Here is a 12,843-nt window from a genome sequence, read left to right as displayed (position 1 = left end):
GGGAGGACATGATAAGATATTTATAAAAATAGTGTCAGGTTTCCCCTGGCCACTGGTGGGGGATGGGGGACATGGTTGCCAGATTTACAGTGGGAAACTCCTGAAGATTTGGAGATAGACCCTCAGGAGGATAGGGACCTCAATGATGTACAATGCTAAAGAATCCACACATACCCCAAGCCACCATTTTCTCCAGGGGAACTGATCTTCTTTGCCTGGAAATGAGCTGTAAATCCAGGGGATCCCCAGGCCCCACCTGGAGCCTTGCATCTCTAAGAGTACTAAAACAAGTTGCTGGGAAAAAAATAGGGACCGGGCAGATAACAAGAAATACTTCTTTCCACGATAAGTAATTAAATTGTGGTACTCCCTGCCAGATGAGCCTCTTGTGGCGCAGAGTGGTAAGGCAGCCGTCTGAAAGCTTTGCCCATGAGGCTGGGAGTTCAATCCCAGCAGCCGGCTCAAGGTTGACTCAGCCTTCCATCCTTCTGAGGTCGGTAAAATGAGTACCCAGCTTGCTGGGGGGTAAACGGTAATGACTGGGGAAGGCACTGGCAAACCACCCGTATTGAGTCTGCCAAGAAAACGCTGGAGGGCGTCACCCCAAGGGTCAGACATGACTCTGTGCTTATACAGGGGATACCTTTACCTTTACCTTTTACTCCCTGCCAGTGCTGGTAGTGATAGCCACAAGCATCGCAGGTAAGGCAGATTGTGGAAAAGGGGTCCATCAATGGCTGCAAGCCAGGGTGAATAAAAGGCACCTCCACATGCCAAAGCCATGAAGTTCTGCCAGAAACCCAGTGCTGCCAGGAGGCAACTCTGCCCCAGTTGTTGGCCCTCTAAGGAGACTGGTTAACTACTGTTTGAAACAGCTGAATTTCTTAAGTTCCTCTACCGATGAAAATGATTATTAATACTTTGGATTGTGAACCAAGAAAAAATCAGTACTGTTTCTATATGGGTATACCAAAATCACACACATCTATTAGTGATACAGGGATTTAGAGTTGGATGACTTAAGTACATTTGAACTGCAGTGATAAGCTTTACTCAGCTGTTTTAAATGCCTCCCACCCAGTGCAGAGCCTGACAATCAGCTGAGGATCAGCTGTTTGTGAGGATCTTTTTCTCCCCAACAGACCCCTTAGAAGCTGTAGAGAGCATCTCTCTTCAGCCTCAGAAGGGTCTGCTAAGAGACATTTAAAGAACTTGACAAACAGCTGATCTGGCAGGGTCTTTCTCAGTCAGCCAAATCACAGGTCAGCGGAATCAAATCCAAATCAATTTGAAATTTTCTGATTTGGCTTGTTTAAACTGATGGGATATGCGATCCAGCTTGGACAAACCTGAAAAGTACTCAAATCAGCATTGCTTACAGTATTTTGTGGCTTATTTGAGCTGTATCACCCATCCCTACCTTGTGCTAGCCAGTCAGAGCCTTCTTGCACTTGTCTGGCATTCATCTTCAGTGCTCTCGTGCCAGTTCCATTTGTTTTGTTAGCTTCCTTGGAAAACATTTACTTTTTGGGAAAGTTTCAACTAATATTCATTTTAGAGGTTATTGCTCGGTACTTTCTCATTGCACTATGAAATCAGCTTTCTTTATGCTGCTTTAGTTAATCCACAGAGCCTCTTGTGGCGCAGAGTGGTAAGGCAGCGATATGCTGTCTGAATCTGTCTGCCCATGAGGTTGGGAGTTCAATCCCAGCAGCCGGCTCAAGGTTGACTCAGCCTTCCATCCTTCCGAGGTCGGTAAAATGAGTACCCAGCTTGCTGGGGGGTAAACGGTGATGACTGGGGAAGGCACTGGCAAACCACCCCGTATTGAGTCTGCCAAGAAAACGCTAGAGGGCGTCACCCCAAGGGTCAGACATGACTCGGTGCTTGCACAGGGGATACCTTTACCTTAGTTAATCCACAAGCATTAAAACAAAGCGTAACAATTTCAAATGAGAACAGACAAAGAAGCAATCCTGACTCCAAAGATTTCCTGGTTATTTCAGTGTACTGGAAAACCCTCTGTAAACAGAGGAGTGAAAAGTAGACTTTTCTACAGAAAATAAAATGACACTTATGTGAACCGGGTGTTGGAAATAAGCATAAGTTCAAGGCTAAGGGCTTCTTAATGCCCCCTCTGTCTCACACACAGCCCTTGGCTTAAGCAAACTATTTATTACAACATGGAAAATACAATTTTGCACACAGGGTATGGGACTTCCCACCCCAAATTCCTTTCCTTTCCTGTCAGAGTCCAAGAAGTACTGTTTTCTTCTTTAAGCAGGTCCTGCCAAAGTCCATCAGAAGTGGTGTGAAGCAAAGTTCTCCGAGTTTCCTCCTCACCATACAAGAGTCAAAATCAGCTTCAGTTCAGGGATTGCTGGAATAGGGACTAACACCTCCACAAGGAGTTTCCATAAAGGAGAGACCTGCACCAGACAAGAATTTATTCAGCTTAGGCCTCCCAGCAATTCAATCCTTGGAGAGAGAAAAAAACAACCAGGCCTCATGCACCACACCCTACCCACTGTTTCCCCCCTTTAGACTCTGGCAACTAAGTACAAATACTATTCCAATATACAAACTAAGTGGTTTCCTCCCAAAAGTCTATATTTCCCAATGCTCAACACCAGCCATCCAGACATGCATGAACACTCAGGAGAAGACCATCCTTCCACCTCGGTCTTTGCTGGTAGAGTTTTATGCAGGAGCAATCAGAACTGAAAAGACAACCTTCTGTTTGACTTGCCTCTTTGGCAGCTTGCATTTTTGATGGCTGAACAGTGTTTTAGCCATGCAATATTTGAACAGTGCTGAGTTTCCCCCCTCCCCACATGGACTTCCTTCCATGCTTTTGCTTTTTTGTGAAGTACAATTCAGAATGGCTACTACTATGGCTAAACAGAATGTATAAGTTGTTCATCTACTTAAAATTATGTATTGTCTTCCTGTTAATTGCTATATTAATTTAATTATAATTTACACTACAGCTTTCCAATACCATTGATATTTTGAGTATAAATAATATACAGAGTCTCAACCAAGCAATGCTTATTATTCTCTGCAGGAGAAAAATAATCTTAAATGGAAATAAATCAGTTGTCAGCAAGACTGGCATTACCACTTAATTCTGTTTCATATATATGTCACTCTTTTCTCTCTCACAAGGACTCAAAGTGGATATCACGGCATTTTACTCTGTTCCGCCTTATCCTCACAATGGCAACCCTATGAAGATAGTTTAGGCCAAAAGATTGGAGCTGGACCAAGGTCATCTGGCAAGTCACCATGGCAGAGCAGTGTATGATACCTAACTGTTCCAGATGTTATTCCTTTGCTCTAATCGCTATGCAACACTGGCTGTGATCCTGTATAAAACCCCACACTTTACAAAATGCTGACTGAGAAATTAATCAGAATTACAATTACATGGTTGGATTCGTAGCTGGATTTATAGCTGGTGTAGTTACTTCTGAATCTCACAGCATGTAAATGTTGTGTAATAACAAGTAATAAAAATTAACTCAACCCCTCTAGCATATAGACAAAGGATTTCTTTTCAGGCTTGCACATCCTCAAAAGATTGCATTTTTATTACTCTATATTCCAGTGTTAACCAGCCAGGTGAACCAGGTCTCAGAAATGCTGAAGACTCCTTAGAGGAGGAAGAGGCCGGCATACAAACAACAGAAGCTGGAAAGCAGGACTTACAGCCAAGAGCTTGTACATCTCTGATCCAGCAGATGAAAGCCAGTTGCCTGTTTTCAGCTCTCCACACCATAAAAGAGGCAAAGGTGCGAGCACTCCTAACCACTACACCAAGCTGGCTCTCTTTGAGTCCAGTGGTGCCTTTAAGACCAATTAAGTTTTGTTCAAGGTATAAACTGTTGCACAGTTCCAAAGGGCCTGCAAATCCCAACAGTGATGCTCTTCTATTTGGTGAACATTTTGAGTTGTCCTTTGAAGGCCATTCATTTATTTTTCTCCAGATCTTCTGTTTCAGGGTTTTTGTAATGAGGGAGAAAAGAAACTGCACTACAGCTGTCCCACCCACCATCCATTATTTATGAACTATTGGTTATTAATCAGCAATTGTAGAACTCCTGTGAAAAGCAGTTGGCAGATCCTCTGGATTAGCATTGCATGCATACATTATATATTTTGAGTATGCATTTGCTAGTAAAGACATTTTGTACAAATAAATGAAGGAATGTACGTCTCTGGGAAATTCATCATCACCAGAGAATCAACTGGAAAGGTTAAGGATTGAAGAAAGGGCAGGGGGAGGCTTATAGAAGTTGTCAGTTTATTATATTCTCTAGTGCTTAATTTTGTTCAAACTACAGATAGAGGCCATTTAGATATTTAATACAGCTCACTTGAAAATATCAATATCAATCTAGTAGACCTCTACAATTTATTCCTCCAATTCTTTCCACAGGGGAAAAAACCAAAGTAGCACTCTGCAATTTCACCTCAGGCAGCAGCTGGCAATCTTTAACAGAGTGTTTCTCCTTTGCCTTCTTCCTCCTTTCCCTCTCCTATAACACTAATGCATCCTTGATCCAGCCACTATTAGATGTTAGCCTTTTCAAAAGTCACTCACTATCCTTTAAAAGGAGGCCTGTAACCTCTGTGAAGAAGGAACTCCTGCATGAAATCTCGTGATGCTCGGAGTTCACAAGGCTACTTCTGTAATGTTGTTTCATGTGTAAATGCATACCTTGCAAGTACATGAGCAACACATAGGGGGTATTCTTGCATATGCTATCTGCCATCTGAGCTCTGTCCCCATCTACTTTACAGCTATTTAATTAAAGAGAGATGCAAGAATCGCCCAGGGATTCACAACCAACTGCTACACAAGGTAGAGACTGATTATTTTAGTATTCAGCTAAAAAGGTGAAAAATGCACCCTCTCGGAATATATTTGTTTCCCAGAAGTTGATTAATTCACCGAAGCCACCTAACATCAATGGTAGAGGAATGTCCCTGCTGGTATTGTTTTTGCCTGTCTATGTTTCCAGAAGACTGAATGAGATTAATAAGGCTAACTTGACACACAATAGGGTGTTTTTAAAGGAATCCATAGAAAAGATTGCAAAGTAGCTGCACTAATGGATTGTCTCTTTGGAACTCCTCCTTTATCCACTGGTGTTACCTTTGGCTATATATGATAGTGTTAAAAACAAAGGCACATTTTGCAACCAACAGCATATTTCATCAAATACATGAAGAAAAAAGATGCTTGAAATGTATACCTTTGAACACATGGTGGGGAAAGAAATTTACACACATCATAAGATCAAATTCTAAAGGAACTCATCATGAAAGCAAACTTCATAGATGTTTCTAATCATCTCCTGTCTAATGTAAATGAAAACTGGAGCTTTGGCAGACGTTGCAATTTATTATATATCACCATAGCCTGCATTAAGCAACAGGTTCTTACAAAACAACTGAAATATAAACTGCAGGCATGTTATTGCATTTGCAGTAAATTGGCTCAAGGTGGTTTACAATACATAATTAAAACAATTTGTTATTACTAATTGTTTTAATTATGTATTGTAAACCACCTTGAGCCATGGGGAAAGGTGAGGTATAAATGTCTGGATGGATGGATGGACGGACAGACGGACAGACAGACAGACAGACAGACAGACAGATAGTTGGACATGAAAATTATTTTCCTCAGCTGATGTGTTCTTATGAGATAGTTAAAGTCTGTTATAGATGTATAATCTGGACTCTAATAGCATGTTTGTCTTTTCTTGTTTTGTAAAGCATTTTGGTAAGGGTAGTCATGGGACCTGAAATATACCTCAGACAGCATTGTACAAACAATTGTTGCTAATTGGCTCCCTCCTGTAGGTGATGAGGACTGTAGTCAGCAGCAAAAGCTAGCTCGTCGGCATACTTGTATGGTGGTACTTGATGTGCCCTTGGTCCCCATGGCTAGCTACGGTTCATTCCTGATGAGGATGGGATTCTTTTCATCCCTTGGTTAGTGCAAGCTGCTTCTTCCTGCTACTGTTTCATCATTTGAAATGTTTTGTCATGTACCCTAATCATGAACCCCTCCTACATAGTGCAATGATAGTTAGAAGAAATCATTATTAAGGTGGGTGATTAAGACACCCTCCGCCCTTTCTAGACAATTAAGTACACTCAAACAGCCATATAGCAAGAGCACGGGTATAGACTTTGTTTGAACATATGACATTTTATACCAAGATAACGGCAAACAGTTTTCTAGGAATGTGCTTCCATTGTATGTGCACACAGGAGGTACATACTGCTGTCATCTGACTTACTATCCTTTGTTTACTGTAATTGCACAAAAACAAAGAATAATTTAGTGTCTGATCTTGATGCTCAAATTTCCAAAGTGAATGAGATCAAATTACAGCATAGACCATGTGGGTTTAATTCGCTATGGAAATGTGACAGTCACACACAAAAATTGGAAACCCTGAGTAACAAACTGGGGCATTGGTCAGATTGCTCCAATATTGCAGGAACATGGATGTATTAGAACTCTTTTCAGAAAACAGAAATGAAATGAATCAAACCTGATGCGTCTGAAGGTAAGTAAGTGTAATGAAGAACTGAGAGCTGAAAGGTGAATACAATTGAATGGGCCCTAGAAGAAAAGCATGAGGAAACCATTGCAAGAAGAGGAAGTATAGAAAATCGCCATACAACTGTGGAAAAGCAATCTACAATAGGCACCTGGATTTCTGGAAGTAGCAAAATGAAGAAGCAGTAATGGAGACCATTGACAAAGCAGCCCATGATCATCCAGTATGGAACTGGGGTTCACAGAGAGCTGGGGAAGAAACATTCCAGGCTGTCAAACCTAAAATAGGAGACAATGCCAGATCATCTGTCTCCTTGGGAGAAGACCTTAGGATAATAAAGTGAGATGTTTTATAGTATGGAACTGTGATAATGTACCCAGGGTCTACCTTTGGTGCAAAAGTGATATATGTTTATATGCAATGAATTTCATATTAGAACCATTGTCATAAATCTTTTGAATGAGGTTAAGATATCCTTGCATCATGAAAGAGTTTTTCTCCCTAATTCATCTTGAGGCTGTAAGACCACCTGGAATTATTAGAAACTATACAAAGAAGGCCTGTATCACTGTCGGATCTCAACATCATGTGTGTAGCTGGGATTATAAAATGCCCTACATCAATTCTCCAAAACCCATTTAAAGGAAGGTCTCTGTTGGAGCTAGTGTGGTTAGCAGTTGCAGACTTATTGCAATGCCCCTCTTTGACCCATTATGCACAGCGGCAGCTACTTCGTGCTGCCGCCATGCTGTTGCAGCAGGGCCAAAAGCCCCGCTGTCCCCCATGTATGTATGCACAGGGGAGGAGCTCTGCCAGCTGTGCCGGTGCAATGACCCCATGCACGCAACGGGGGGCCAGAAGCGTTGGGAGAGCTGTGAAGTGATGGCAGCGGCAGGGGGGGTTAGGGGCCATGGGCCCCCACTGCAGGACAGTGGAGAGCAGCATGCGGAGCCAGCAGGGGTGAGAGGCATCCCTGCAGGGAAGCCGTAGGTCAGGGGAGGGGCCGGGCTCCAATTATGCACAGGGCTAGCCCGACCTAGCCCTCTCCTGCACCCTCGGGGGACCCAAGACTCCGGAAGAATCCGCGTTTCATTAACGCGGGTCTTCCAAGGGACTGGGTCGGGCCAGTCCTGTCGCCATCATTTCGGACATCCCAGCCTGTGCATAATGGGTCTTTGATTTGCTGTTATGATTAAATAATTTTCAGCTTCTTGTATATTTTGAAGTTCAATATTATATTTTGCCTTACTTTAATGAGTCACTCAGAAACATCGATTCAACAAATAAACCTGTGTTGCTTGAGAAGAAAAGAACAGTAGCTGACCATAGTTAAAGATCGCAGGCTGTCATATTGAAACAAGAAACCCACATTTCTGTGTTATGCATTGCTTCATGAATGTGCTGATGTGGTAACTTTACTTACCAGGCACATCTTTTAAATGAATTGTACAAGCCTCCTCTAGAGGTTGTAGATGGATTGGCCACAGTGTGACAAACAAGTTGTACAGGATGAAAGGAGGGCTTAACTGCTACTTCATCTGGAACTTGTCAATGCCTCTGCTTAGATTACCCAGAGAGGAGGCTTAGAGTAGAACATGCGTCAGTATTATGTCTTCACTCTTTCCACCAAAGGCCCTTAATTCTGAGACAGGCTTGAACAAACTTCCCATTTATTTACACTTTGCTTCTGAAAAAAGGTTACAATATGAATTCCGACCTATTATATGTAACAGGACATTTGAGGATTCATTTCCTAGGTCTGCATGAGAGATATTTCATCGGGGCATCTGTTAAAAGAAACCCTAGAGGTGCACTATATCATTACCTTTGAAGACAAGTACATGTATTTATTCTACTTGCTTAACCAGAAAACTATTAGAAAGCTTTCAAAAAGACATATAGCGCGCTACTTAAGATTACCCCTACTTAGCAGAAGAATGGGTAAGATCGCCCGGTGAATATCGGCTCCCGAAAAATCAGCATAGGTCCAGGGGAACAGTTCCATATTAATTGCCTTCATTGTTCTTATTGATAGCCCAAAGAATGTTTAGTCAAGGAAGGTGAGAAAGCAGGCAACTACTTTGAAAATAAGGTTACCGCATAAGGCTTTGGACTTAAGAAACAAGTCCTTGTGTAGACAAAAATGGGTTGATGATCTACCCCCGAATAATTGCATAGGATGGACAATAGAAAAACACATGTAGGAAGGTTTCAATGTAGGGTCTTCTTGTAAATCTCCCTTGAAGAACAGCCAAGGGGCTGTTTTCCTATTAGGAAACACAAACTCCCAAGTTATTGATTCAGTTGCCAAGTTTGTACGGCTGGCTATGACTGACTACATAACTGTGGAACAATTAATTGTTTATAATGTATTTTTTCTTCTTCTGTCATCTTCCTTTGCATGCCAATAAAGGTCTTCTGATTCTGATTATGAAACAAATAATGTGATAGGAAACTAGCATTAACTAGTTTCTTAGCAGCAACTTAGTGGTCACAAAGGTGAGTTTGAGATATAGACCCTGGTTTGCAATTTCCTAAACCAGAGGCAGTCTTTTGGAGTAGGCTAGACACTGGATCATGGCCCAGGTTCCAGTGGACAAAATTAATGAAGGTTGAATGTCTCAGGACCATTCATTACTATTTATCAGCACACAGGGAATCTTCTAAAGCCACCCCCACAAAAAGTTACCATCTACTGTATAAACCTGTCAGACTGATTTGTACTGAATCAATCAACTGGTCTATCCAGTCTGGTATTGTCTGACCAACAACAGTTCTCCACTGCATTTCAGGCCAAACATGGTCATTCCTAACGCCTGAGATTCTGCCTCCAAGGAAGACTTGAACATATGCTGGTACTTTATGCTGTTAAAGTTATGCAGCAAAGTAACAGGGCTCCTGTACCTTTAACAGTGGTATGGAAGAGGGCATTTCAACAGGTAAGCTTTTCAGTCCTAGCCCTGCCCATCTGCAGGTATCAAAATTCCCCCACTGCTCTTAAGGGTATGCAAGGTCCATCCTGCTTTGCATCTAGCCACTCTATTATGTAAAAAGCTATGGAAATGATTAAATGCTGAGATGATTTTTGGTTGACTGCAGTATTGTGATTTCACAGTGGGGAGCAGGGAAACCTTTTGTCTTTTTGTACACAAATAGCCAGTCTTGTTAACCTGATTAGCCAGCACCCGCTGAAATGATTCTTTTTGACAGCCAGAAGAGAATCTGACTGTGAAATTTCAGTTGTGACTGATGAAACTTGGGACGGCTGGTCCAAGTATGTTAACAATACAACCCACAATTTCACGGCTGTTGTCAGTTCACCTGCAGCCTCCCTGGTGACCTAATGTTCATCACTCTCAGGTGCATTCGTGCTTCCCGAGGTTACAGCAAGGAGCAGCTCAAACCACAGTGTCTTAAGTCTCTTCCCAGAAATCATTTTTAATGAGCACATTCACTCCTTTCAGGGCAATCCTTGCACGTTTGCTTTGCTCCGAGCAAGAACACCTGGGATTCTTCACTGAGGCTGTGTGCTGAAAGCACACCAAAAATAGGGCTGCCAAGGAACCCATGATGAATTGCTAGCCTGCGTGAGTCACCTTTGAAGCATGAACTGGTGCACTTGGTGATCTTGCCTTCATCTTTAGGGATGAGAAAGCGTGGCAAATGGAGCCACAAATATCTGCACAATTTAAATGTGACAAACCAAAAAGAGATCATTCATCTTTTGCAATCTAAAATACAGTTGAAGTATAAGGGGGGGGGGACAACAACAGTAAACATGTATGTGGTTGCTTTTGAATACATGTTAGATGGCATCAGTATTTTTCAATATAGCTACTTTGAGTTGACCTGAAATGGGAAAGTGGACAATAAAGAGCAACCTTCTTATAGTCAGATCAGTGAGCTGTAAGAGACCCAATACCAGCATGGCTTTGGATACAAAGTAAAATCTGAGCAAATGGTGTTATTTAGAGATGACAGGAGGGTGGAGTGTCCCATGGTTGTCTCCATGCATTAAGGGAGATGCTACACATGACAGTTTGGGTACCCTTGCAGCCCTGAATGGGGCAAGTAGAAGCCCTGGGCCCATCTGGGGCTGGGAAAATGCTGCAAGGGGAAGCAGAAGCCTCTTCTCCCTCATGACTGTAGCCCCCCAACCCCAATCAGGATTCTATGCACTTGTAAAATGACTTCCCTCAGGCCTGCTGATGTCTTGCTCTCTCAGTCAAAGTCCACTCAGGAGAACCCAGGCATCATGTGCTACAAACTGTCATATGCAGCTTGACCCTTAGAGATGGATGTTAGCTCATAGGGATTGGGGGGGTGCCCTATCCTGTTCCAGAGCCTAACAGCAGGTTGGCATGTTGGATTATACAAGATCTGCAGTGTGCATGACTGAGCAGAATAAGTCCTGCAGGGGGCATCAGAGATGTGTATTTATATCTATTTAAAGCTGCTGGGTGAGGTCATCCAGAGATCTGAGATGAATGATATAATACTCAGCTCTATCTCGTGCTTCTAGCAGATCCCAGGGAGACTGTGGAAAGTGAACAGGTCCCTGGAGGCAGCTTTGGGGGTGGATGTGGGCTAACAAACTGAAACTTCTTCCCAACAAAGCAGAGGCACTACTGTTGAGGGAAGGGTTTGGTCCAGGAATTGGGATATGTATTTCCTGTTCTGGGGGAAGTTGCACTCCCCTTAAAGAAGTAGGTTTGTAGCTTGAGTATGTGCACAAAACTGCAGGACTGTTGTGTAAAGTATCTTACAAGAAAATGGTAGGGGGTGGGAACAATGGAAGGCTCTTTCCCCAAAAAACTGCCATGAGTGGTGGTGGGAAGTGCCATTAAGTCACAGCCAATTTATGGCAACTCCAAAGAGATTTCAAGCCAAAAGATGATCAGAGGTGGTTAGCTATTGCCAGCTTCTTTGTTGCAACCCTGAACTTCCTTGGTGGCCTCCCATCCAAGTACTAACCAGAGCCAACCCCGCTTAGCTTCTGAGACCCCATGAGATTGTGTAAGCTAAGGTCATCCAGAACACAGCCAAGTAAGGGCTATGCAAGGGCACTTCCATATAGGCTCCAGGAAATAGAGAATGCACACTTTCTAGCATGCTTGGCCACTCTGAGCCCAGTTCCATATCTCTGGCTATGTGGTCAAGGAAGAAGAAACAATTATCCTTAAACATTATATAGCACCACATCTGAAGCTAGATGTATAGTTTGTGTGACCTCCAAAAAGAACTGAACAGATTATTGTATAGGTTTATGCTAAATTAGAGTAATTTCAATGTTTTCAGAAAATATTGAAAAGAAAACAACAATAACAATAAAAATAGGCTTTAAATAGAGCAACCCAAAATGACAGGCAAGATCTCACAAGGTAGCCTTGCAGGATCTAGGCACACGGAAACTTTATCAGAGGATTTTTACACTAGAGTTCACTCTGTCTCATTTGAGATTGATGGTTACATGTTTCTGTAGATTTTGGAATTTACACTTGCTCATCCTCCAATGTGAAACATGCTGTAATGTATCAACAATGCCTGTCTGCTCATAGGACAAATAAAGCAATCCCCATTTCTAAGACTAAATGAACATAAACCTGACAATCAAAGGGGCAAAATTCATAAATTAGCTGGGAAACATTTCAGTCATCCAGGATGGTTAATCCTCTAAACAATAACTGTTCTCCAGCAAAATACATTCAAAGTAAGTTTCCAGAATGCTGAATTACTATTAATCTTCCAAGAATTAAATGATTTGGGATTCATCTGGCATCACAGGGGAGTTTTTTATTACATATGAACTTTATGTAATATCACCACATCTTTTGTTTCCTGCATTCCATGACCCAATTCCTATGCTAATAACAACTTAAAATTGGGGGTGGGGCAGTGGTCCCCAACCTTTATTAGGCTGGGGACCGGCAGTGCACCGGGCCGCGCCCGCGGGGACCGCGCCCGCGCGGGCCACGCCCACGTTTCGGGCCGCCCCCGCGAGCCGCGCCCGGGGATCGGGCCGCGCCCGCGAGCCGCGCCCGCGGATCGGGCCGCGCCCGCGAGCCGCGCCCACGGATCGGGCCGCGCGGGCACGGCCCGGCCCTGATTCCCTCTCCCCGCCCTCCCGCAGTAAGTAGCTTCCCGGGCCGCAAGCTTGCCTTTGCGGCCCGGCGCCGGGCTGCGGCCCGCAGGTTGGGGACCACTGGGGTGGGGGACTGACTGATGAGAAGTCTGGGCAGAGGACAGAGCTAGAGAGGAG

Source organism: Paroedura picta, chromosome 1 (genome assembly GCF_049243985.1).
Source record: "Paroedura picta isolate Pp20150507F chromosome 1, Ppicta_v3.0, whole genome shotgun sequence".
Taxonomy (NCBI): domain Eukaryota; kingdom Metazoa; phylum Chordata; class Lepidosauria; order Squamata; family Gekkonidae; genus Paroedura; species Paroedura picta.
The sequence above is the reverse complement of the archived record's forward strand: the minus strand, read 5'-3'. Positions refer to the sequence as shown.